The 26,917-nt window shown below is 41.1% G+C and overlaps 1 protein-coding gene across 6 annotated transcripts in view; it reads left to right on the top strand.

Moving 5' to 3' along the window:
• The window catches only part of AKAP13 (A-kinase anchoring protein 13), a 215,089-nt gene that overhangs the window by 2,482 nt on the left and 185,690 nt on the right, over positions 1-26,917 (top strand). The window contains exon 2 of one of the 6 annotated variants that reach the window (XM_082061425.1): positions 18,775-18,829. The exons of the other annotated variants lie outside the window; for them this stretch is intronic. The gene's annotated coding sequence lies outside the window, so the exon portion shown is untranslated. The remainder of the gene's footprint in view (positions 1-18,774; positions 18,830-26,917) is intronic. 6 annotated transcript variants of the gene reach the window in all.

The following is a 26,917-nucleotide window of genomic DNA, read 5'->3' as shown; positions in this document are numbered from 1 at the left end:
TAGAATAAAAAAAAAAAAAAGTAGTTTTATTGCTGGTATGCATGCAGTCCTGTGTTACAAGGGCAGTGGGTGCTTTCTTATGATTTTCTGCTGGCATAATAAGTTTTAAATAGATAGCTACTTAACAAAAAAATCGGTAGTGGAAGTTGTGATGCCTGCTGTACCTATTTCTTTTCCACTCTGTCTCCACGACACCCGACGTATCTGTTTTCTCTACCTGGTATTTGGTGGTGATCCACTTGCCCATAACACAGTCCTTGAAGCAGCTTGCAAGCTTTTCTACTTATTACTGTAGCTGGTTATCTCTGCAATCTACTTGAGTGCTATTAAATGTTATTTCTATAGGGGTTCCCCACACTGGCGATAAATAGCCCGAAGTAAACTAAACCACGTAGCTGATTAGCATGGAGGAACTGTTTGGTTTTGGTTTTGCTCTGCTGGTGGAAGGCAGTGTTAATCCAGGAGGCTGTGAAGGTATGATGTGCTTTCCCAGAGTCTTTTCCCAGCCTCCTGAACAGGGAATTGGCAGTTGGTGTGGTTTCCAGCCAGAGGATAACATGAGCAGCATCCCCTTTGCAGGCACACGAGAGGCTGGATGCGGGAAGCTGGGGTGGGAAGCACCTTGCAGTGTGTGATTACTGGGTGCTGCTGGGTGCCAAATGCTCTGGTGTTTGCTGGCTTGCATCAATCACCTGTAGGATAGATAAAGGTAATGAGTGACTTCCTGAAGCAACTGATAGCTTTGGGTGTAGATACAGCTCTGCTTCGCTGCTATGGGGTTTGCCACGGGGGATATAATCCAGTTGGGAGCCTGGTTCAGGGCTGGCACCTGAACAGTCGCATCTAGGAAGCACTGCACTTTTTATAAATCAAAACTCGTTGTTGGGGTGTTCGATACAATGAGATTTTTATGAATAGCTTAGTCATGCTTGGCTTTTTTTCTCCTCTAAAACAGCTGTCAACAATCTTGCTGTGGGGAGGGAATCGGCCACTCCTTGTTCTTAGTGAATAGCCAAACGCTTCAGTCGTGGTGTTGCAGCCTGGCATTGCTCTTCTTCCTACTTTTGGAAACAAAGCTGTGGATGTGGCATAATGTCTTCTTTTAATTAATTAATTATTTTTTTTTTAAAAAAGCCCTGCATTTCTCCCTTGCAAATGACCTTTATGGAGATCTAGAAGGCAAAGCACGTCCCTGGGAGTTAGCTGGTTAGTTACTTTGGTTAGTGATAAGAAAATATGATGGCAGCGCTCCAGGGAAAGCAGCTACACCGGGAACTTGTTGCTGCAGTCAAGCTATACAGATCTTTTTCAAAAAGATATATCTCTATATATTTATGGTCCTCTGTCACGGGAACAGGGTGACTCCTCTGTTGATGTCTACGTGACAAATATGGTGTGATGCCATAAAACTTGTAAACTGTTCAATGCCCTTCCAGAGACGGCTGGAGGAAGCATGCAGCAGGTAAAACATTTTCTGTGTCATCCTAAACTCAAACTGTAATTTTGTGTTACCTTCTGTGTCTCAGTGTAGGCATAGGCAGCTTCTTCTAGTTCACCACCTGGGTCATACTGGTATTTATGGGTCTGTTCAGCAAACCAGACTGGGAAATGGATTCTACTTAATACATATATATGTTTTTTTTTTCTCTGTACATTTCATACCTTGTATTGGTTCAGCGAGAAAGTTCATTCTTTACCTGAATCAGTTCCCTGACTGATGTCCCTTCGTGTTCTCATGAGCAGCTGCCCTGGCAGAGGCTCCCATGCTTCCACCAGCAGAAATATCCCTGGAGCTGCACCCTTGGAAGTACTTTTCCAAGTGCAAAGAAGATATTTGACTGTGGGGCCGGTCCCTGTTTTATAGCATGTGAAGATGGCAAGGGAGATAGATGTGTTTCTAAGATAAGCCAGTGAGTTACTTAAAGTGTTTCCTTTTTAAGTTCCTTGAGATTGCAATTATTTCGATCTAGAGTGAAGGTATGTCTTCTCTGCAGAAATAAGCCATGCCATTTTTATAGCCTTTTTAACAATTTTTTCTTTGTAACCATTTTAGCTATACTTCTAAGTTGTTGAGGAACAGGGGAAGAAAGTGTAATCACAAATATTTTTAAGTAGTCAACAGTCCTTAAAAAGTATGCAGTGTGATCTCTTGCAAACAGTAAGCTTGAGTTCTGTTGTAACTGTAATTGAGCTCATGTTTGACATGGTCAGGCAGTCTAACAAGACTATTTTATATATATTACAAAAACAAAAAAACCCCAAATCCACAAAAAACTAAAAATCAGGTGCTTTAGAGTTTATTGGTGGTTTTTATTATGGGTGAGAAAAAGCTAAATTCCTTGCTGGTGTAGCAAGGTAGTTCTCACAGTGCAAATGCTGAACTGTAACAAAGGTGTGTTGGGAGCTTCTCAAATGTTGCATATGGGATTGGGGTAAACATAAGGAAAAAATACCATCTGAATTACTGTCAGCACCTCCTAACAGCTCTTGTGTTGAGGGCTTGACATACAGTGTATTCCAAGCATGTTTTGTGTGTGAGGTTGGGTTTAGGTCCCTCTGGGCAGCCGCCTGCTGGGTTTATCACGGCTGCAAGGGCTGCTGGTGGTGTGGACCTTGTGGGCTTCCATGGTTCATAGAGGACCTTGATTTTGGCCTTGGCTGCAGCATCCAGCGTGGTGCTTTTTCACGGGTTAACCTGTAATTCTGTAGCAGGGATTCATTTGACAAAGTTAATCCTCCTGGACCACTTATATTTTCTTTATATCTCTTTCCCATTCATAAGGATTAGGAATTCACCTATTTCTTCAAAATGAACCAATGTCACTCTAAAGTATTACAGTGATTCCATAACTTGTTTGTAATAAATTATTTTCCCATTTGGATGCTCTAGTTTTCTGAAATCAGTGATAATTTTTTAATCAGTAGATATGGCAACTGAACTATAGAAGTTTTCTCGTATGCTTAATCCTTGCACAAATTAGCCTTTTGTTTTTCTTGGAAATTGTGGGATGGCAACCGGTCGCTTGTATCAGCGAGTTGCATACTGTGTAGTTGCTCTTCTGAGATACTATTTAAAATGTATGAGCACCGGTAGTTGCAACTGATCCATTGCAGGTTAGTTTCAGGCATTTGTGACATTTTCTAATCAGCTATGCAAAATATTTACCATTTGTCAGAGTAACTTCCAAATATTTATAGTCTGTGCTGGTGTATTTGTTTTACTTCAGGTGGTTAGTCTACCTTTCACAAATGTCATTACCCTTTAGTCTTTTTTTTCTGAACTGTTTCAACTTCATGTTATATTTGCAAAATATACAGTAAGAGCTTGTTTAATGCGAGATGTTATTTACAGTGTGACGGCACTGCTGAGATTAGCCTGATCCAGTGTAAAGGAAAGGATTTAAGGATTTTCTTTTGTAGCACCTACTTCAGGTTTTATTTCTGAGTAGGATGGAAAATAAAATATGTGATAAATTACTTATTTAAATAAGAGGCTGAATTTTGGTGAGACTTATTCTCCTTGAGCATGATTTAAGGTGGTCATCTTAAAGCAGAAGAGTGTATGTCATTTCATAGGATCATCATCGACTGACAGAATGGTTGGGGTTGGAAGGGACCTTGAGGATGATCCAGTTCCAACCCCCTGCCATGGGCAGGGACACCTTCCACTAGACCAGGTTGCTCAAAGCCCCGTTCAGCCTGGCCTTGAACACTGCCAGGAATGGGGCATCCACAGCTGCTCTGGGCAGTCTGTGCCAGGGCCTCACCATCCTCATGGAGAATAATTTCTTCCTTATATCGAAAGTAAATCTCCCCTCTTTCAGCTTAAAGCCATCACGCCTTGTCCTATCACTACATGCCCTTGTAAAAAGTCTTTCAGCTCTCTTGTAGGTCCCCTTTAGGTGCTGGAAGGCTGCTATAAGGTCTTCCCAGAACCTTCTTCAGGCTGAACAACTCCAGTTCTCTCAGCCTGTCCTCACAGGAGAGGTGTTCCACCCCTCTGATCATCTTCGTGTCCCTCCTCTGGACTTGCTCCAACCATTTGATGATGTTAAAAACTTTTTGTTGAGAGAAACTACCCGACATGTCATGTTTGAATCCCCTGTGCTTTTTATCATCCATGACTAATGCAAATAGGAGCAGTAAGTTATGTTAAAACCTGTGACTTACTTTGTAGCTTCATCTAAATTGTATCTGAGGTTTCTGGCAAAGTTACTTGGGAAAGTAAATCTCTTTCCCAATGTGTCTCTGCCCCCAGTGGTGTAACTGCTCCGTAAGGCTGAATGCTGCAGTTAATAAAGCCATTACAAACAGGGATTTTGGCACGGAGCGGCTGTTTTAAACTGGACTGTCTTCAGACTCCAACTACTGACTCACTGTTTTTTTCCATGGACGAACACACCTGGCACGTCACGCATGGATGCTGGCTCACTCCTGTTCTTGCAGGTATCCCTGTTTTCAGTGTAGGGAGGAAGGGGTGTGAATCTGCACAGTGACCTCCTGCGGGAGATAGAAACCTCCCAATGGAAGTTGCTGCCAAGGATGGGTTTGTCCAAAGATCCCTTTTGCCATGTCCCTGACGCTGGAGGGATGTTCCTGCCATGTTTTAGGGGAGCCCAGAGCTGCCATTTGTGTGAAGTCCATCCCTTTGGTGCAACTATATGAAGAGCTGTGCTGGGTCTGTCTGACTTTGCTTCTTGCCCCACAGCATTGGTTGGGGGTCCTTACAGGAGCAAGGCAAGCTGTCTACACCAATGTCCGTGGGCACGATGAGGATCAGACCCAGGATGTGCGGCACATTCGGCTTCCTGGCACTTGTGGCTCTCGACACCCAGCCGAATCTTGGAAGCTGCTGTCAATAGAAAGAAAGGGGAAAATAGGGGATGCTGAGGCGTGAGATGGCTGAAGTGAATGAGTCTTGCTCGCTTTACACACTGATTTCCCTCCTGCGTTTCCTCTGGGATGCAGAAGCCTTTGGTCCCATAATAGCGGTGGGACAATGAATGCACGGATGGAGGAAGCAGATGTTAAAGGAAGGGGGGAAGTGAGTGATTTTTTGGGGGGAAGGGGAGACAGGATGGGCAGATTTCATGCTTATACAAAACAATGTCTTTTGGCACATGAGCTTGTGCACAGCACAACTAATATGGCATCAAAACTGAGACTTGCCCCCTTCTTTTTTTTCCAAATTTTTGAGTTAATAACACTTAAATGAGTCACCTGAGGAGTGAGGTTTACATGATATACCTCTGCTGTTAGGTGATTAATTTTGTTGTTCTTTTGTTCCCTGCTACCATAAATCTTTCACCGCAGTGACAGGACTGAGGTACTGATGGCTCTGGACGTCTTAAAGTCTGCGCTTCCTACTGGGGGAGCACTGGTTTTTAATTGTTTTGAAAACAAACTGGAGATAAATGAGTTTACATGTGACCTAAATTAAAACAGTTTCCGTAGCCTAATCTGAAGGTCTTTAAGTTGGTGCAGGGGATGATTCTGGAGATAAAAGCAAAACGTGCTGCTTCGTGTGCTACGTAGCAGATTAGTTGCATCCATAGCCGGAAGACTTCCCACCTGGGGAGTAAGGACGGCACTTTGTTTCAGTGGGATTTCCAGCCTCTGCAGGAGCTTCTCTTAAGCATGGGAGTCAGTTTTTCCATTGCTGAGTGGTTTGCAGCCGCTCCACCCATTTTTATGATGTGTGATCATCGTCTAAGAGCACAGTGGAACACAAGAGGTGGTGAGTAAACCTTTCGTTGCATTAAATGTAAATGTTTATAGTTTCTCTTCTCCTAGCAGCTGCATAGAATGTAGGTTCATCTCAGCTGAGTAGAGAAATAAAGACTGAAAACTTCTTATATGCACTGTTGTAAAAATAAGTTTTGTGTAATGAACATTCATTTCACAAGGTCCGGGTGGCTCTTTACACTTTTGTGGGATGCAAGGCGAAACATTGGTGCAAATGTTCCTGTTAACCGTATTAAGTAGTGTGTTTGCCAGCAGGAAAATAAATATATGTCATCTTCATGTCTGTCGTGGGAGGATGCTGGGGGTTCATCGGTACCCGCTGGGCTGGTGACTCTGTGGGGTCCGCCTGATTTGGGCATGAGAGTGTGAATCTGCTTGTGCAATGTGGGCTTGGGAGTCTCCAAAATCTGGAGTTATTTTTCCATCCTGATGAGGGCTACTGACTATATTTTATTGACTCTGGTAATGTAGCCTGAAGAAGAGTGCTTGTAACATGAAGGCTGGGATTTGAGCACTTAACTAGGTTAGAAGTTCTTTTAACTAGATTAAAACTCTGTTCTTGAGTGTGTGTCTTGCTCATCTGCTCTATAAGATGCTGGAGGGAGTGGGGTGGTGGGAGCTGATTTCTTTGCAGCCATTTCAACAGTTAAAACAGGGACTTGGTCCTAATTTTCATGAGCCGTGTATCAAGCTAGAAAAAGAACTAGCTCATTGCTTGAAGAACTTACAAGCTAAAACTGTGAATAATAAATATGCTTGCATGGATGTTAAGAGGATTAACTGTTTGCGAAGTGCATTGGAAGTGGGAGAATGAAAGAAGTGCTTAAGTGGTAACCAGCTGCATGTCATGTACGTCTTGTTAATTTGTTTCTCCATCATTCCAAGTTAGGTTATAGGCAGCATATGTTGATCTGTATGAAATTCATGTGTCAGTCCCATGTTTTCCTGCAGTTTGGGAATTTTACAATTTACTTAAGGGCAGTACCTTCAAGATGGTAAAATGTTGTCTCTTCAGATGTTGTATCTGAAGCAGGAGGTACCCTGCTAAAGGTGATGTGCTTCTTTCTGCCGCTGGAATTGGCTCTATTTAAACTGTGGGGTTTAGTGCTTAGACCTCCCTGGTTTTTCCTTTATCAGATTAGCTAGGATTTTGGCAGGACTTTGTGCTGCTTTTTCTTAGCCAATCGACTTGCCTGTGAGTGTTCAGTAACTTTCTTGCTTTATAATCTCGAAGTTCAGAAGTCACCAGGCTGTTTGAGACTAATAAGAGATCTTATCCCAGCAACAGCTTACAGTGGGTGTATAAAAGGAAAACACTTCAGTAAGCAGAGAGCAAGTTTTGAAATGAAAATTCAAAGCTACTTGAGGAGGGTGGAGGAATTGTGGCAAAGAAAGTGCTTGAAAATGTATACATCTTCCTGAAACTACAAAACATGAGTGGGCTTTTTTTAACCTTTCTTTACTGGGTTGCTTGAGTGACCCATCCCCTCTGTTATGTCAGTTAACACTGGCAGATAAATGGCAATCACACAGTTTTTGTACAGTTCCCTTATACAAAAAGATTAAGCATTTGAAATGCCTATAAAAAGTTATCGAGTGTTTTTAATGCTCTGCTTAGCAGTCTTCATTTTTTTCCCCTTTCCAGGCACTAAGTTGTGAAAACTTTGCCAATTTTTACTAAAGGCCTAGTCTCATCAGTGCTTCTGATATTAATTTAAAAAGAATGATACCATTTGTTTAAATACCTGTGTGTATACATTCTTTGGGCTTGTGACATTTCAGTGCCAAGAGAAACTTTGGCCATTTTAGAGGAAGCATGCTTTAAGTCATGTTAGATTTTGTCTTTCGGAATGCTACATCGCTTGGTGTTTTCGTTGAAGGAGAGAAATAGTTTTCTTTGTGGGGATTTTTTTGACTCTTAGATAATGCTGGATCTGAGCCACTGGATAACTGGAGGATGAAGAAGGAGACTTGGTTTAGTGTTTGGAAGTCAGAATGAGGAGCAGGGAGCTGCTGCAAGTGTGGTTGTGTAAATGTGGCCGTGATGCTCAGCAGAGCAGCGCTTCGAACTCCTGCACAAGAGATGGAAGACTCTGTTTAGTTGGGACCGTGTTGCTTCTGGCCAGTTGGCCAAAAAGAAGAAAATAATTAAAAAAAAAAAAAAATCCCGTGATGGAGAAGAGAGAAAGAGCTGTTGGGATGCTGCTAGATGAGAGCCTAGCAGCAATGGGGAATTTGGGAGTACATCTGAGCTGGGGAATGCACTGAGGAGCTCTGGATGAGTGCCTTCCAGCCAGGGAGAGCTGCAGGGTGGTGATGGTGCTGGACCACCTGGCAAGTTGGGAACTAATTGTCACCTTTGCTGCTTGCTCAGCTTCAGTGTTAGCAAGTCAAGATACAGGAGAAACCCTGTTTATTGACTTCTGCTTGAAGATAGCAAACTTTAATGTGCTGCTTAGTGCAGGATGCTGAACCCCAGCACTGTGATGTGCCAGTTCTGGTCAATGTCCTTCCCTGTTAAGGAGCATGGGCAGGATCAGAACAGACGTGGATTTTTGTTTGCCTTTTTAATTGTCCGTATCAACTCCCTGATGCCTGTTATTCAGAGAATAAATCTTGTCTGATACATTCAGCCCAGAAAAGTGCTTATATATCCAGCAGCCAGGAAATCGAATAAGTCCTGATCTATTCTTAATTTCTTGTGTTTCCTGTGGTTTTATTGTTTGTGTTACCAGCCCTAATATTTACATACTTTTGAATAAGCTTTTCTTTTTTTGGAAGATACTACTTTGTTCATATGCCTTGCAGAACAGGTTCTTCCATTTTTTTTTTTCCTCTAATAACCAAACAACTTAGTTTCTCAAAGGAGTAGGAAGAAAAAAAAGAAGCGCAAGGTTATAGGAAACACCAAAGGGAGATATCTAAGAATAGAATTGTTTTTTACTGATGATATGCTAAGACTCATTCTTAACTTGCATCTACCCTTCCAAATGTCCTTGGGCTCTTTGAGAGCTTTGTAAAACTCCTTACATATCAAATTACATGCATGTGGGTGCTTTATCTGAATAGCAGATGCATTTACAGTTGATATTTTAAATGCAAAGGTCCTTCTATGAAAATGCTTGGAAGAACAAAGTCATACTTCCCACTAAAACCCCAAAGAGTTTTAGCAGGGCAAGTCAGTGGACTCTGCAATGTTAATATTTAAAAGTAAGGCTGGTGAACGTTGTCCGGTTATGTGTCTCTAGAAACTGATGTTGTCTTTTTTTCTGCTGAGTAAGGAAGATTTCACGGTTATGTTCCTGCCTTTCTTCTGGGTGTGTGGGAGTGATGGAGCTGATGCCCTTCTGGAGGCCTCTCCTTACATCAGCTGGCCTTATTTTCCAAGAATATTTGGTTTCCTCTAACAATCCTTTAGGAACTAATTAAAAATTGCTATTTTAAAAAAAAAAATTACATGGTCTCTGAAGAAGTTGTGATCAGACTTTATTTGCAGGTATTGATCTTCTGTGTTGATTTTCCAACCACTCTTCAAGTACATATTTCTTTTAAGAAGTAAGGCAGAACTTTAGGACTTTTTTCTCTTTCAAATCTGTTCTCTGTGCCATGAAATAAAACCTATTTGCACGTTGATGAATAGTGACTAGGAAGCCTGTCTGGTTCTGCAATGGGATCCATAAATAGCATTAGTGTCTGGTTTACTTCGGGAAGGAAGGTGTCCCGCGGTGGCGGGAGGGGAGCCCTGCACTCCCTCGCAGCAAAGCTTCCCTGTCTGGGCAATGTTCACCAACACACTTTGGAAGAAACACAATACAGAATGTATAGCTTAAATATTTGAAGTACAGAACCCTTTTAAAAGCTCAAGCAAGTCCCGACTTTAATAGAAATGAGTTATATTGACCTTTTCTTTGACTTTTTTTCTTTCTTTTTTAATCTATACCTCTGCTGTGGGCTCAGAAAGGACCTTGTGGATCATTAAGCTGGTGTGAAAAATGCTTTCCCCATCACCCGTCCTACCTCTCGCTGCAGGGAGCGCCTCGGGACAGGCAGAGCGCATCGTTGCATGTGGTCTGTGCATAACGCTCCAGTGTGTTCGGGTGGATGGGACCGTGCTGTTCTAGTTGCCAGACTGGATCTGGCAGCTAATTCTCAAACCAATTGGGTCTCAGGATTGAGGTTTGGATAAATGCCTCCAAAATGTGCCCTCCTGACTATTTGTAAGGGTATTTTTTTTTTATTTATTTTTTTTTTAAACCAAGAGCACCAGGTTTGGTCTTCGTAGCTTTTGGTTTGTGGCATAGTTGCTAAAGGAGAAACTGTCCTCTGTGCTAAATCAAAAACTGTTTATTTTGGAAAAGGGAAGGAGAAAGCTGAGGTGGTTCAGGGACCGCACAGTCATCCATCCCTCCTGGCCCAGAAGCAGTCATATGTGCACAACCTCTTACAAAATGGCAATGGCAGGTAATGAGCTGTAGGCTGTCCTGTGAACAGCGTCTGGATGCTGCTGTTTGGATGACAGTGGGCGAAATCAAACAAGGCAAAGTTTCAGAATTGGCATGAAAAAAAGCACTTCATTTTGCCTTCTTAACAAGGTTGTTGGTGAAATGCTCCCCTGCTGCACTGTATTTTCCTTTTTTTAAACTTCTTGTGGCATGGTTATTACTGGATGTTATGAAATGTAAATAACGCCAAGGTAGTGAACTCGGCAATCCCGGTTCCTTGGCAGTGTTTGTGAATGGAAACATCTGTCAGAGTCCTCCAGTTCGCACAGCTGCCCGCTTTAAGCACAGCTCCGTGCGGGGCCATACGTGCTGCCGAGTCCTGGAAACTCTCCTTAACTTCTGCATGTGCACACTGAACAAAATGGAGGAGAATCTAGAGGCTAAAACGTGCAATGAAATTTTCCCTCTTCCTGAGGATTTTGGTGCAAATAGTTAACATATCCGGTGTTCCTGTGCTCACCTGCAGCTGCAAGACCCAACACAGAATAGACCTGATCTCGTGCTCTTGGCAGAATCTGGCTTTTTTTCTGATGCACATCACTAGATTTCACTCTCACATCCCAGCCCCTCGCTTGGCAAATACATAAATATTCACTGTATCTCCTATTCAGATAATACAAATAGGCTCTGGTGGGGTGTATGCTTCACTTGAAAGGATGTGTTGGTTTACTGGCTTGGGTGATAAGAGTTGAACTGCTTTTACGTGAAACCACCTCTTAAATAGAAGTGGGAGCAAAGGGAATGACACAAAACTGCAGAAGCGAGTGCAGAAAGGAGGGTGGGAAACCACCCTGATAATTCACTCAGTGATTTTTCTTGAGCTTGAGTGGGAGATCTCAGTAGCTTTTTACTAAGTGGGCATTTAAGGAGGGGGGGAAAAAAAAAAAAAAAAAACAAAACACAACACAAAAAGAAAAAACCCTAAGAAACCAGGCAAATAACAGAGGAAATACGTAATGAACATTTCATGATTGGGAGAGATAGTAACCTGGGCTTCAGAGCTTTAGGGTTGGCTACAGGATGTAAATAAATACAGCTTGTGCTGACATGGGCGAGTGTTGTGTACTGGTACCATTGACAATTTCAGCTCCAATGCAGCCTTTGTAAACTTTTGACAGCGCCTTATAATCTTTTTCATTTAAACTTGTTGTGATTTTTTTTTTCACATTAGTGGAACTAGAAATTGAGATGCTGTCTTAACAAGGTGTTTTCTTTTTACTTTTCTGCTTGCAATTTTAATCATGAATTGGAAAGAATGGAGGGGAGAGGGAATGGGATGTCTTTGTTCCTTTTAAAATTTAGAAATATCGACCATTTTCCTCTTTTCCTCCCATGCCTTATGTGTGTGGTGAAAGAGAAATATCAGGTTTTAGACAGATCAAAAAGGTTTCTAGTCTGCAGCATCGGTTTAAAGCAAGACTGCATGACCAGGGTTTGATGGATTAGGGATTTATTGGGTGAATGGAAGCAATTGGCTGTTATGCATTTATGAAAGTGCTTTTGCATATTTTTAAGGCTTTCCATGATTTTTTCCTTTGCTGTCAATATGTGAAAAAATATTTCTCTAAGGGAAACCTTAACTATGCTAGCTAGAGAATAATTCTGCATGCATTATATACAGTTCTGAAAAAAGTGGGTTACTCTTAAATTACATACTGAGAATTAACTAAGATTAAAATTACAGTGAAGACAGGCTAATAAGGGTTTTAGTCTGCTTAGGAATTTGACTTAAAGCCTCCATTGGAGCCCAAAGTTGAATTTGAGCTGCCAGTTCAGTTGAAGTGTAAAATGCTTCCCTGTGTCCATTGGAGTGAGCTAATGCAGAGTTTTAACTGAATTAAGTGTTTTTTTTTTTTCTTTTCATTGGACAGATTTGCAAATAATTATTCTGATGATTTTGTTTTCCTCTCCAAGTCATTGCAAAAGCTCATACAAAGCATCATTGCATAAGGAAGGGGGGTTGCTTCTGCTGTCTCTCTAGTGTCTCTTCAGGATTTCCAGCCCTGTAAATAATTGCTCAAGGCAAAGGTGCACTAATATTATTTGATGAACAGGAAGTCTACAAATAACCGGGTATTTTGCCATAATTACATTTGCAGCGATGCAGGTGTTCGCTCTTACCCGTAGTCAGGAAAAGCAAGGCTTCAAACAGATTTGTAAGAACACGCAGGTGATGAGGTGGGGTGTAGGTTTGAAGGAAAGTACAGCAGCAAAGTTGAATTTAAGAGTTCAAAAAAGGAAAAAAAAAAAACAGATTGCAGGAGATGTGTTGCTGATGGCACTGTTGCTATGGCTTGGCTTTGTTAACAGCAAAACAAAACCATCCGACCCTCCATTTCTGCAGAAAGGGAAGGTTACCTTCCTTTAGATTTGTTTGGTTTTGTTTTTTCAGGGTGGTTATGGTGGTCTTGGATTGATGTGCTGTTGGTTCTGCTCAGAGGAGGCGCCCGCTGTTGTCCCAGGGCTCGGTGGTGTTTGTTAATGTGGTTGTTTTGGCTCGTACTTCTCTCCCTCAACTCTTTCCTTCGCTCATGTGATGTGAAAACCCTTTTCTTGGTTGTGTTGGTGAACGGAGCGGCTGTGTGTTCACCCTTGAGCAGCTGGTTAGGTGACACCCCACGTCTCCTCGAGACAGCAAGAGTATTAAAGCACTTCATGAATACCTGAACGCTCTCAATGAGATGGCTGAAGGAAATGAAATACTGTCATTAAAGTAACGCTGTCAGAAAAGCCTGAAACCAGCTGTATTGGGAGAGTGACTCATGCTGCCCTTGCTCTGGGAGCATGGCTGGATGCAGTGGGAGGGTATCTTGTTTTTTTTTCACAGCTTTATGACCTTGTTTCATGAGCCCATGAGTTTATTTGGGAACAAACTGATGGAGGAGAGAGGATAATATGCCAAATGGAATGTTTCTGTGGGTGATGCTCATAGCTGAAATGGTCTTGGAGTAGTTATTTTGGGAGGAAATCTTGGCTCATGTTCATTGAGCTCAACTACTGAGAGTGGTCTGCGATGTGAAGGAAAAAGGAATGGGGAGACAGGAGGCAGGTGGTGAGAGGACACATTATCTCTTCAAAGTCTGCTGCTTTTCCTCTCTCTATTCCAAGGGAATGCTGAGGTTTGGAAAAAAAAAAATATAAAAAAAAAAATATATATATGCAAGGAGAACATTTATAATTGAGAGATACATGGTGGTGTCTTCAGTTGAAGCTTTGAGCAGCATAGCAAAATACTTGTGTGCCAGCCCATGTGGGTTGGTATAAAAATAAATCAATACAAAAGATTGTCCCAATCTTGCCTAGTATTGTTCTTAAGTGCTTCTTGCAACTTGGGATGTTCTTGAAGGAGCATAAAAATCAGTACTGAAGATATTTAGACAGAAATGGTGCTGCCTCTCCAGAAAAGAATAAATATAAATATTCAAAGTGTCCAGTTAGTCCGGCAGTGTTGTGAACCAACGCATGACACTGTGTCTGTGCATTTACAACTGCGATTATGAATGACTTGCTCTGTGAGACAGAGTGATGACTTCAATACTGCCTTTTTGTTACAAATAACAGCGTCTTCTGGGCTATTGTTTAAAGACTCCTTTGGAAGCCTGATTTAATAGTGGAGCTGAGTGAATAATTCAGAAACTTTTTATCAAGTACTTGTTTAAATTCTTAAATGAGCTCACCATAACCTTTTTATGCACCCCTCCTGCATGTGTCATACAAATATTAAAATAATTGAGTTTTACTAGTGCAAATGTTTCTGTGAAGCAAATTTTTAGAGCTTGATGTATGACTGTTTATGGAAAAGGGAATGTTAAAATCTCACACACCAGTGTCTATGCCAGAAATTTGCGCTCACTTACTTAGGAAAAGGGTGAGGGACAGGACCCTCGGCTTCATTTGACCAATCCTAACTGGGCTCGTTTGTCATATTGACTCACACGCAGTTTAAAAGCTGAACACGTGTATTTAAAGGAATTTCAGATGTATCTCTTTTCCAGGCCATTCTACAAACAGTAGCAGTACTTACTTTAAAATGTTTGCTTTTTTTTTTTCTTCAGATAAGTACTGTTTCTGACTATTTTTTCCTTTTCTTCCCCCTTTACATGAGATGAAGCAGCACATTCAAGATGCATCTGCTTAGCATCACTGAGTAACTTAACACAGGGATGCAGACCAGGGAAAGTCTATAGTCATCTTCCAGGCTTGAAGTCCAGTTCAGGCTGGAAGAGAGCCTTGCAGATACATAATTTGTGTGGATTTAGCATGGCTACTCACAATATTAATGTGTGCAGACTTGCCAGTAAAAGCTCGTTAGTGTTTAGGTTACTTTTGAGTACTGATTATCTTTGCAGGGCTTTTATTTGTGTTTTAACAAGGATGTGTAGAGAATCGGCATTCAGTCGTCTTTTGCTTCTGAAGGGAAGACTGAAAAGTAGAAAGCCAGCTCAAAAGCAGGGGTTGAGGATTAGGTAAGCAGCTGGGCAATGCTGTATTCTCAGTGGAGAATTGTTGCTTAATTGGTTACAAGAATTTAGTAGAGGCTGTTTATTCTGTTTGCACACAAACCTTCTCCTGTGCATGCTCTGGCAGCCCTCTAACCTTTCTGGCACCGCTGAGCGTGCGCTGCAGCTTCCCGCAGAGAGCGAGATGGCAAACCCGTACTCTTTCAAAGCATCACGAATTTGCAATGTCTCAGTCGCGTCCGTGGGGTTTGCTCTCTGGTTTCTGGATTTCTGCTCCAACTTTCTTCTCCGAGTTCTGTTGGCACCTTCTTTAACCGTCTAAACATGGTTCTACTGTAGAACTGCCTGGGCATGTGTTGAAGTCCAGCCGCTGGGACGTACCTGTGCCATGGGCCCCTCAATGTGTGCAGAAAACTGGAATTGCAGACTTGTGTGGTGAAAACTGGTTCTTGGAATGATGAAGAAACTACTATTGAAATTGTCTGTTGCCTTCAGTTACAGCTATTCCAAGTGTAACTTCTAACAGTACAGAGGCTAGAAACTAGGTGTCTGTGTATCCATAGCCAGGACTACGAAGGAGGTGGAAAATCCTAACATGGTCTTTAGAAGTAGGGACTTTTAGTTTTGAGGGTTAAAAAACAAAAAACACAAACAACAAAAAAAACACCCAAACCCCAGCATCATCACAACAACCAACTGTGAATTTGCTGAAGACAGGCAGTGAATTATAAGAGCCAAGTAAACCTGTTGTTCTTTGGCTTTCCTGAAACTGTTGTATGTAAAGTCATACTTTAACTGAACAAAAATAGTTGTATCCAGCTCTGTCACAGTGGGCATTGGCCTGTTACGGTTTTCTTCTAGTTTGTCAACTTGGAGGGGAAGAGTGTTTAGACCTAGTCTGAGTCCCTCACATCTGCTGTAGTAGCGTCTGGTGCAGCTGTGTCTTTATCAAGCTGAAAAGAGTTGGCCAAGGAACATCTAGTTGATGCCTCTTCCTTTCCATGCAATGGTTCATCAGCTGTAACTTGCCAGTGTGGGTTCCTCAGACTTGAAAACAAATGGGAAGGTCTGGGTGCACTTTCTTCCTTTGTTTTGATTAAATATTGGTCCAACAAGAGTTGTTTTCAGACAGGAAAGACCCAACGATCTTACAAAATGTGCAGAACAAGCAGGCTGTGTCTTGTCATCCCATTACAACATTTGCACTGTAGGAAACACCCTTTGCACTTTGATAAACTTGGCCTTATTAATAGTGCTAAACTGCAAATTAAGTAATATGTACAATTGCTTTTGTGTAGTGTAGATTTATAGCAGTATTGTTGTCTCTTCAGACATTGCGTTGCAAAGCACGTGTGAAGGTAGGTGAGCAATATTACCCTTATTTACTATGTGGGGAATATGAGACTTGGCAGCTTTTTCTGGAATACCCTAAATCTGAGTGTTTGCCAAATAAGCAGCTGTAGTTTTACGGTTGAAGTTGGTGATTGCAACAGATGAGATCTCTGGTGCAGCACAAACTGGGGAGAGCAAGTGCCAGCTGAGCTTTGCCTAAAGGGATGTGTCTGAAGAGATGCAGGCTGGTGGCAGGATAGAAAGCGACTGTTGGATCCTGGTTCCTTAATTCTCTGCTGGATCGCTGAGGAGAAATTACGTGACCCCTGAGCAAACTGAAGTGTCTGTACATTTTGTTCTGAAGTTTTGTATACAGTTAATAATAACCTAAAGGAGAAACTGGATCGAAATAAGCTCTGGGTGTTGTTGTAGTTCTTTGCTATTTGAGTGCACACGGGTATTCTGCAAAGCAAGAGTTGATTTGCAAGAGGCAGCCTTGTCCCTATTTACCTAGGTATTTTCAATACTGCACCTTCCACATAGTGACCTGTGGACCATCTCTGTTGGGTCTTTATGCCCTTCTAGGTTTGGTTGTTCGCTCTTTCTGCCTGGAAGTGATTTACACTCCATCCCTGTGTGATTCAAACTGGTGCCTGTTCAAAAATGTATCACCTTGTCTTTTAAGTCTTCCTGTCCATATAATAGTCTGTTGACCATTTTATTATTTTGCCTTGTATTGATCTCATTTAGCATTGTCAGAGGGGAAAATGGTTAATGACTCTGTGTATCTAGACTGGATGGAGTAATGATGAAGTATAGCTGAGGTTTTTTTTCTCTTTTAAAGCTGCGTACTATTTTCTGCTCTGGTTGTTTTGATTCTTGTTTGTTTGGCTGGTTTGTTTGGAGAAGAATAGTCTGAGAGAGGGGAAGGAAGAGGCCGGGTTTACCCCTGCGACCATTATTGTTAGCCCTAATTTTTGGTAGAGTTTTGCTGCTTTAGCTCCATGTTTTGGAACTTGAGAAATGTGTTTTTGTTTGTATTTCCATCTTGTTACATTTAAAAACTATTTTAACTATACCAGATTGTTTGAACATTAATAGGGGGGATGTTCAGAGGCTTGATAGAGTTTCCAGGCAGCTTTTCATCAGCCAAGTGCTATACTGGGCTCTCAGTGGTGGGGCTTTGCTTGGTTAGCTCTGAGAATCTGCGAAGCAACTGTTCAAAATTGCTGACACATGTTAAGTAATGTGGAAATCACCATCCTGCTCCACTGAAGTCTGAGTGCTCATGTTGGCAATAAGAACAGGATCTGACCCTGAAAATTGCACATGAACTGACTTAATCTGGAGAGCTTTTCCTAGACAGTGTCTTCCCTCTGAATAATTCAAAAATACAAGGACAAGGCAGAGTATTTTTAAGAGACTGAGAAAATGAAAAAATTTCAAAAAAAGAATAATACCTGAGATCAAAGGATAAACTAGCCAGAGTCAATGTCATGTGCATACCTGGTGATGCCAGCTTCTTTTAAGAACAGTAAAATCTCAATTACATAGTTGAATATGGGGAGAGGTAATGTCTAATTGCAGCAATAATGCTATTGGTATAATGCTTATTAATAAGAAATCCATAATTTTCCATGTCCCTCCTCCAAACCCTCCACTCTTCAGCTTTGGAGCAGCTGTAATCAGCTCGTATGACTTCCCTTCCTCCTCTCATGAATAAATCCAACTACCTTATCTTCTCTATCGGAAAGTCCTCCCTGGCTTTAACAGCCTCTCGAGGAGCGTATAAAAGGGGCTTTCACTGCCTAACAGGAAGCGAAATGAATAGAGGAACTTTTGATAATGCCTTGTTTGTCTGAGCAGAGGATCAGCCCGACTAAATTGTACCAGATTAGTGAATGATAGTGCTTCAGCTCGGGCCAGAATTATAAGTTTTTAATCTTGGAACAAGCAACGACTTCTTCCTCTTAAACAGTGATCAGCTCCCTCTTTGATTTGGAGGCTTGCAGTCATCCATATTCAGTCAGTTTGGGTGTGTTTTTTATTTTAGTCTGCATTCATGAGTCTTAATGAGCCTGGAGTGCTTTTTTTGGTAGCGGTGATTTTGGTAAGACCTGTCATGGCCACATGCCATTTCTACCAGTAACTTGCGCTGTGCTTTGGATTTTTATACCCATAATGAAGTTCTGTGTACCACAGCTTTCTTAATAACAACCCACCCTGTCTTGCAGTCTTTTGCAATTAGCCCTGGGGTGGTTTGGGTATTTTATTATATGCAACACTTTCAGTTCCTGCCACCTTCAGCCTTACTGGGGTGGGTGACTCCTCCTCGCTTCCCGCCCCACAACTTGGTCCAGACTTTCTGATAATCCAGCTTGATGGGAGGAACAAATGACTGAAAATCTAAATGGGGCAACTTAGTTAATTGCCTTAGGCCTGACTTGTCTGCTGGATAACGCTTGTTTTATTGCAGTCCAATGCGATTGACATTTGAGGAATTGCACTGGTGTAATGATGGCAACAGCACTGGAAAATCTGCCCCATTGTTTTGAATATGGTTGCTGCCCGAGGAGCACCTTTTTGTTACAAATAGCTATCTGAAATGCAACTGATGGCGTGAATATACTTATTTTTTCTTTAAATCACTGATTTTTCATCTTCCCAAGAAAAAATAGTTATCCTACTTACTAAAATTTTGCCCTTTTCTGTGTTGTTTTTTTTTTTTTTTTCAGGCCTTTTTTCTTGGATTTTAGTACTTGAAAACTCTCTAATGACAATTTTGCTTAGGTAAGTGAAGCAAGATTTTATTTTTTTTTTAATTTTGGTTTGTGGGTCTTTTTTAGAATCACTTCCTCTATCTTAACTTATTCTGCATGTTGTGTTGTAACTGTGAGCTGCCAGCCAGCTGTGCTGCGTGTGCTGTGGTTAAGGCTAGAGAGAAGTAGTAAACAAAAGTTGGGGTAATGCCTCTAGTATGACATAAGGACCTCATTTATTAATTTAATCAAATGAAGTGGACATGGTACAGGATAATGAAATACAGCTTTCATCTGCACATTACTGCATAATCTCACTGATTTTTTTTTTTTTCCAAGAGGTGCTCTGCATTTGGTTGTTTTCTTGTCTGAAAAGTAAACTTGGTTTGTTGGTATCAGTGTCATTTTGTTAGGAAAATGAAGCCTTAATACTTCCAGGTCTATAGATACAGTCATTCTTCCTCCATCCTGTTCTCTATCTTTCCTTTAACAGTTCTAGGTAGGAGTTTCTGACGTGGAGGGCAAATCATAAGAAGATTGAGAGTTTTATATGTTTTTAGCACAAAAGATGGGAGAACTTGAACAAATTCAACACTCCCCCCCCTTCCATCCTCTGAACTCCATCTACATCTCTAAGATGCTAAATTCAAGCTGATCAGTGATAAACAGGGTTTCTGAGCATTGATTGCCACCACATGGTCTTGTCTACTTCTAAATACTTTAGTTAACAGAGTTCCTGTGCTATTACATAGCACAAGGATGTTCTTGTGAGCCCAAGTCCAGCCCAGCAGTGGCTTGGGTGGTGGGTGGAAGGACTAAGTGTGCTGTTGTACCAGAATGTACTGTATTTTCCTTTCTTTGTGATGGAGAGAAGATTTGATTGACCTTTGATGCAAGGCAACAAGTTCATCCTCGGATATGCAGCTAATTTGATGTATTATCCAGGTTTACAAGCAACTCCAACTAAGGCCAAACAGCGACTGCAGTATTCACACAGGAATATAGTAACCTGGCATCTATGCTGATGAAGATAAAAGTGTTGCCGTTCTTTGTAAAGTGTCTGTGAAAGGGCTTTCTTTTTTTCCTCTCTGTGTTTTCTGCCGCCGGGTCTGTAGCTGTACCCACCCTTCCTTTGGTTTCCTTCCAGTGGGTGGTCAGCGTAGAAGCTTCTGGCCTCTGTCCCTGGAGATCATGTACCTCAATGAAATAAAATTGATCCAGTTTTAAATGAGAATTCTTCAGTCTGCTTCTTCCTGGCATTTGTCCCTCTTTGGGGAAGACTCTCAGAGAGTAAATAGGTCTTCAGCCTTGAAAATTCGTTTTAACAAAACAGAAAACTCCAGAGGGGCTCTTGGGTTCCCTTTAGTTTTCCTTCTAGGTAGCTTGTCTGGGTTTATCTGTCTGCCGTTCCTTTGCCCAGATACTGAACTCCAGGTGCCTTTTGTGGTGTGGCTTTTGCCTTTCCCAGAAACACACACACACTGGCCGGTCGCCTCCGAGCTGCGGGTGCTCCGCCTAAGTTGGACTTTCTAGTCCTGATCGATGTTCTTTGTGACATTTTGCTAAACCACAAGCAGGAGTGCGACAGTAAGACAAAGCTGGCATCCTTTGCATTTTTCTAATTTGGAAAAAAAGACCTTGGCAGAGCTCTCCGTGGTACGTATCTCAGAGAGCTTGTTGCTTGGGATCAAGCAATGCGTTGCTCATGAGATGTGCTTTCCCGTCACAGCGTGCTTGCAGTTCACCCACGTTTCCCTTGACTTCTATGTAGTTTAAGGAGTGACTAATTTGCAGCCTGAGGCTGTATTTATTGATGCTGCTGCCTGTCCAGAGAGTGGAGTATGCAAACCAGGGAAGTATTTAGGCATCAGTTTTAAATCCTTTTAACTTTGTGCATTAGACACATCTATGAATATATGCAGACCTAGCTAATAAATAACCTAGGGAATTGTTGCTAAGAGGAAAGGACGTAATTAATTCTGTCATGTACTCTACTTTAAAGTTGGGCCCAGAGCAGTAATGTGTTATGCTGGAAAGGTAAACACTGTCATTATTCAACAACGAAACGCACACAAAGCTGACACTGTTTTCCTCCTTTTGATTTAATAATTTTTTTTTTGCAATGGTTTGAACATCTTAGATGGTCTTTGTTTGGTACAGTGGAAGCCTGATGAAGCCCTGCCCTTTCCGAAGGGTCATTACTCCTTTATTTGAATTGAGTTTTGTATTAATGCTGCTCTGCTGACACAGAACGTGTGCTGTTCGAGAAAGCTCTTACTGTGTTTGCTGTGGTTGAGGTGCTTGGCTGTGATTCCTGCAATATAGTTCAGAGGGAGCGTATTTCTGTTTCATCAGGTGATTCCTTTTCAACTCCCCACATCAGTGTTGACCCAGGTCAAACGCATGTGTCACATAAGAGGGGGGGAAAAAACCCTCCTTTTTGTGGAGGTGCTATTAAAAAGCTGATCTGAGTTTTTGTGAACTTACATCTCTTTTTTTTCTTCGCCCTATACTAGAGTGCAGACAAAAGGTGTGTCTGTAGCAAATACAATTTTACATGGTCCTTCAAGCATAACATTTTTTTTCCAGTTTTTTTGTTTGTTTTACATATATATATATATATATATATTTAATGGGGAAAGACACACGGGGGAATCCTTGATTTGCATCTTAAATATTTAAAGCTGCCTTGAGAATGAAAGTATCTTTGCTAAAAGGTATAGTTGTCATAGTAAAAAGTGATATAAAGCAAGACAGATAACTCTTCAGCTTGTGGTGATAACTGATAATAAGAAAAAATGCTAAAGGGATTACAATTTGAAGATCCCTTCTTATTGTTACCTGTAGCACAGCCTCTCCCCACTCCTTCACACTTCTTAGCAAACTTCTTGGGAGCAAACACTCAGACACAGAAAAACGAGCGAAGATTTTATATACCTATTCCATTCTTGTCCACGCTCCAGACAACATAGCTTGAATATGAGAAGATGACTTGAGTTTGCGTAAAGGAAGATGTGCATATCTGGAGTGGGCTGGTGTTGTGCAACTCCTCAGTGTCTCTTCCTATGGAGTTTTCTTCCAGGTTTTGCAGATCTGGCTCTTTCAGAAGAACTCTTGGGCAAAAACCACTCATAGAGACACAGTGGAATAGCTGATGCAGCTCAGCAACCGTCTCCTAAAATAGGTGGTGGAAGGATGCCTATTTCTTTTAGCAGTATTTTCTTTGGAAGGTGAGCATCTCCTCAGCACGTCCTTGGCTCTCTGTGTCTCCCTAGCACACTATAGGACTGAATACTTCTACAGTGGTTCCCAGCTCAGTCAATTTAAAAGCTCCTGCTTAAAAGCAACATGGTAAACTATATTTCTGTGTTCCTTCAGGGTCTGCTGGTTCTGACTGCAGAAAGCTTGCAAAACTCCCAGGAATTCAGGGAGGAAGGGAGTCCTTCCTTGGTATGGATCCAAAAGAAGTTGTGTATTGTCAGCTTGCACAAGCTCTTTCTTCAAAGTATGAAATATTTTACTTTTTAGGGGAGTGATCTGATAGAAAATGGTTAGCCCTTGGTGGGTGGCACAAAGCACATTGACTGGAGGGGCTATTGTTCTGTAGTTAATGTACTGCTTATTTTGCAGCCAGTGAACTTTTTATTTTGCTGAGGCAGATGGAGGGATTCCCAGTTCCACAAGCATAACCCTGGGAGAGATTAGTTGGTTTTAGGTTTCACCACTTGGATGATGAGGTTAGCCTGAGACAGAGATGTATCCCTCTATATGGAAATGGTCCGGGCCCAGATCTTGTCTCGAGATGTAAAGCCTGAGAAAGGACCAAGAGGTCAACTTAGCTTCTTAAGGAATGCGATCTATGCTTATTCTGTGGCATGTGTAGACTGCTGGCTTTTTTTTATTTCGAAAAGGGTAAAAAAATTAGTTAAAAGCTCGTGTGTTATTTTTTAAAAATGCTTTATTTAGAGCTACAATTAGCTCTAAAGTAGAGCCAACTTTACAGCTACATAAATATTTCTCAGTGATAGTGAAGCACTAATGATAAGGAATCCTTGGAGATTTTTTCATAGCTACAAAGCAAAGAATGTTTCTCACAGTATCGGGCTCTTAGCACCTTTCCTCCACTTTACCTGTTTCCCTGCTGCCCAGCTCAGCAACATCCTCAATCTGCTGACACCAGGACATTTTTTTTGTTTTGCAATTCAATAGCAATCTTAAGTAATTACTCTGCAGTTCTCCTAATACTTGTTACAGAAGTGAGCTCTTCTGCCCATGTCAGTTAAAGGTCTGACATTTTTGATGGTGTCTAGAAAACTGAAGCTCTGAAACAAGCTAAAACGAACAGAAGCTTGTTTCCTGTTCGCTCACGTGGGCATTTATTCACTTCTCCATCTGCTTTGACTTTGAAGATTGCTGAAGTTCTTCCTCTGTCTGACCCACTTGGCATAAGCTAGAGAAGATTATCTTTCTTCGGTAGCCAAGTTTATTGGGCTTCAGCTTATTCATGAATAATCCTTGGAGTTTTGAGTGCTGCTTTTCTCTTTCTTTCCCTTTCAAAACCGTCTTGCTGTCAGTTTGTGTATAAATTGGGGAAATGCTTTTCCAGTGTATAAATAGAGGGAAGAGTTGGTGCAATCACTAGGCGAGAGGGCATGTAAAGTGTGCTGAGGAGATTTCACTAAATATCCATGATTTTAAGTATTTATCTCATGCAATTTCTATTTGTGGCCCTAGCACAAAAGAGCATCAACCGTGGAGGAATGCTTTGCTCTGCTAGTTCTTGTACAAGCACAGTTCCATAGCACAAAATCAATATGAAACAAAATATAAGACCTGGATACAAAGAAACATCTTTATAGAAACATGTAATTTTTTAATGTACTCAAAAGAGAAGGAGAGGGTGATGCTCTGTCTTTGCTTTCACACTTGAGTGCCTGTACCAGTGATTGGTTTGCATATGTGAGTGGTTATTTTAAGGTAGCGTTAAAACTCACTTTTGGTTTTATTGAACATAGTTTTCTTCTATTCTGTGATGGAAAGCTGCTGTATTACTGTGTTTGGGCTGTTGGGTACAATTGTGGTATTTGTGTCACTCTGAGTACTTTGGGTCTCTGCATGCTGGATGGAGGTGACCTCTCCTGTTCCCATACAGGTGTGTGCTGTGCCCTAAGAGGTTTTGTTCAGTAGCTATCAACAGTAGAAACAAATACAAGGTTTTACACAATAGATGGTTAATTCTTCTAATCTGCCTTAGGCTTAAAATTAGTTTTAAGATTATATAAAACATAAAAATTCCAAAATCTTCCTCTGAATTTTTGTACATCCCAGTCAGACGGGTCTGACAGAGACCAACGTTCATTTAAGCGCTGGGCGCTTTGCAGTTGCTGAACCTTTGACTTCTGTGTGTTTGTAGATACAAATGAATAATAAGAACAACAGAATAAAAGCTTTGGCCTTTCCTTAATAAGGGAGTGATGGGACAGCCAACACAAATAATGTATGAAAGTCTTGAAGTCATAGTCTTGCTGTCCTTGAACTCTTATTTCTCTGTTGCTTATTGTGCAGAGTGAGCTCGAGCGGCTGTTTTAGTTCTTTGCTTTTTCCCTGAATTAACAAGGCATGACTTCACATCTCCTTTTTCCTAGTAGCTTCACATTAAGGAGGAATGTATGTATGTCTGGGTTTTGGCTTGTTTTTTCCTTCCTTAATTCTCCCATGTCTTCTAGCCATTTTACTGCTACCAAAACACTACGTGTTTTTTTTTTGTTTGTTTTATTTTACTTTTTTGGGTTTTTTTGGGCCTGATGTGACATTTTTGATGGACTCAGAGGTTCTGCAGACCAGCTTCTCTTGACTTGAACTTTCAGGCCTTGTGATCTGCACATGATCCTTCTGGTCTCTTGGTAGAAGGAGATATAATAGGAGACCTTTATGGAATGATAGGCTGTAATTTTGTTCTGCTTTGAACATATGGGATTCTAAGTATTTCCTATTAGATGTACTAGTAGTCTAAACAAACTGTTTTGTTTAGTATAAGCTCTTTATTCTGATAGGGATTGGAGACATCTTATGAAGCAATGACTATAAATTTAAAACTAATATTTGTCATTATTTAAATAAACATAAATCAAGATGGTATACAAAGAACACAGAAGTTCCCAGCCCAGGGACCTGAAAGAGACCTACTTGGATGTAGGCTGTGTGCTTTTTGTCCATTTCCCCTTAAATTTTAGGACATTGCACACCTACTTAATACCTTTTAAAACTTGTATCAATGGAGATACGTTGCAATGGACACAGAGTTTGAAGTTACAGAATGCAGATAGGAGGCATGTAGGATGAGTAGATTTTAAGGATGGCAGATATTTTGCATATCTTCTGGTGCAGCATCTTTGCTACCCTAGTTGGCTTGATACAGAGGACTCCAAATCAAAGCCTTTAAACTGGAAAGGGTAAAGTACTGGGTAGCATGTTGTAAAAAGTCTTGTAGGGTGTGGGAGTAGATGAGTAATTCCAAAAACATAATGCTAGAGAGAGGCTTCCATGCCAGGCTGTTAAATTTCATTACTGCATTAATTAAAAAGGAAGAAGCCTCTTAGTTTTTTGAAGTTTTGGAACTCAGTTGAAGCTCTATCACATTAGATGCAACAACAAAACGATGAAGCACTTGTCTGGATGCCAGCAGCTTTGTACTTCCAAACTAATTGTATTTTTTGAATTGGTGTTACATTTTTGAAAAAAATAAAGCTTAGAACTTGGGAAAAGCAGATGCTAATGAACATGGGGAGGAATGGGCAAGAGAATATAGTGTTCTTGGTAATGAGGTGACCTCTGGCTCTGTAATTTTTTTACCAAATAGGTATCATTTTTCATATATAAAACATAAAAATTTTGCCTTTGAGGAAATTAATTTAAGGGGTGGAGAAATTTGTAGTGTTTTCAAGGCCTGAGTTCAGCTCGTAATCCAAGAGGGAATTCAGTATCTTAGACTGAGGGTGTATGGGCTTTTAGTTCATCAGGCTTTTCAAAAAAATTACAAATTTGCAGATGCGTGAGAGACTTGGGGGGAAGCCTGTACCTCTAAGTGGTGGTAAACTTTAAAGCTCATATGGGTATGGCTCTGATCAACATCTGTTTCAATGTTCCCATAAAAAGCTTATGACTTGGCAAGGTTTCAAGGACTGAAGAGAAAAATAATGCTCTGTATACAACATGTTTTATTAATGTTGAAGGAGTAATGTTTGCTGTATTTCAGTGTCTGCCACTGCATAGACTGAGTTCTGTTTGGCTCTTGCAGGCTTTGGCTTTTCCCCTGAATAAAACATGGTGTGACTTCACATCTGCTTTTTCCTAGTAGCCTTGTATTAATCAGAAGTATACATATTTCCAAGTTTTGGCTAGGTTTCCTCCTTTTCCTTAATTCTCCTGCGTTGCACAGTAAATTAATGATTTTTGACCCTCAGCTGGCACTCTAAAGTGTATTCACATAAACCTTTATGTTAAGCATCACATCCCACTTGCTTGCTGTGGTGACTTTTTGCCTCCTTTTAAGCTATATGTAAAGGTGAATTTGAAACTAGACGGCTGACAAAGAAGTAGTCTGTTAAAACTTGGCAGATGTGGTTGACCTAATAAAAGCAATTTAAAAAAATATATATATATTTTTCAGGGAAATCAGTGTTCTAAAACATGAACTTTAAGATGAAACTGCTGAAGATAATTTGTGCAGCCAAAATGCTAGGGAAGGCAGATAAGGCAAACTCAAGCACAGAATCACAATTTACAACCACACACTGGTGTTACTTCGGTAAGGTTACTTCTGCGCTGGGCTTGGCTGGCGATCAAGGTCTGGCTTAGGGAGACGGCTGTATTGGGATCGCTTGCGGTGTGCAAGGCATCGGGTCACGCACTGAAACAGGAGTCTGAATTCAAATACTGAACAGCCGCTTTTAGCAAGTGCTGTGCAGCCTGGCTGGAGGACACAGCCTGGGTTCTTTGAGACAGGAGAAGTGTGGCTATGCGACTTCTTAAAAGCAGTTTTTGCCTCCTGCGTCATTATGGTGTTAAATGTTGAGATGGCGATATCTCCGTCTTATGCTTCTGATTTGCAGGTGCTATT

This window comes from Streptopelia decaocto (genome assembly GCF_964273445.1).
Source record: "Streptopelia decaocto genome assembly, chromosome: 9".
NCBI classification, from domain to species: Eukaryota; Metazoa; Chordata; class Aves; order Columbiformes; family Columbidae; genus Streptopelia; species Streptopelia decaocto.
Note: the sequence above shows the minus strand (reverse complement) of the source record. Positions and strands in the feature narration are given on the sequence as shown.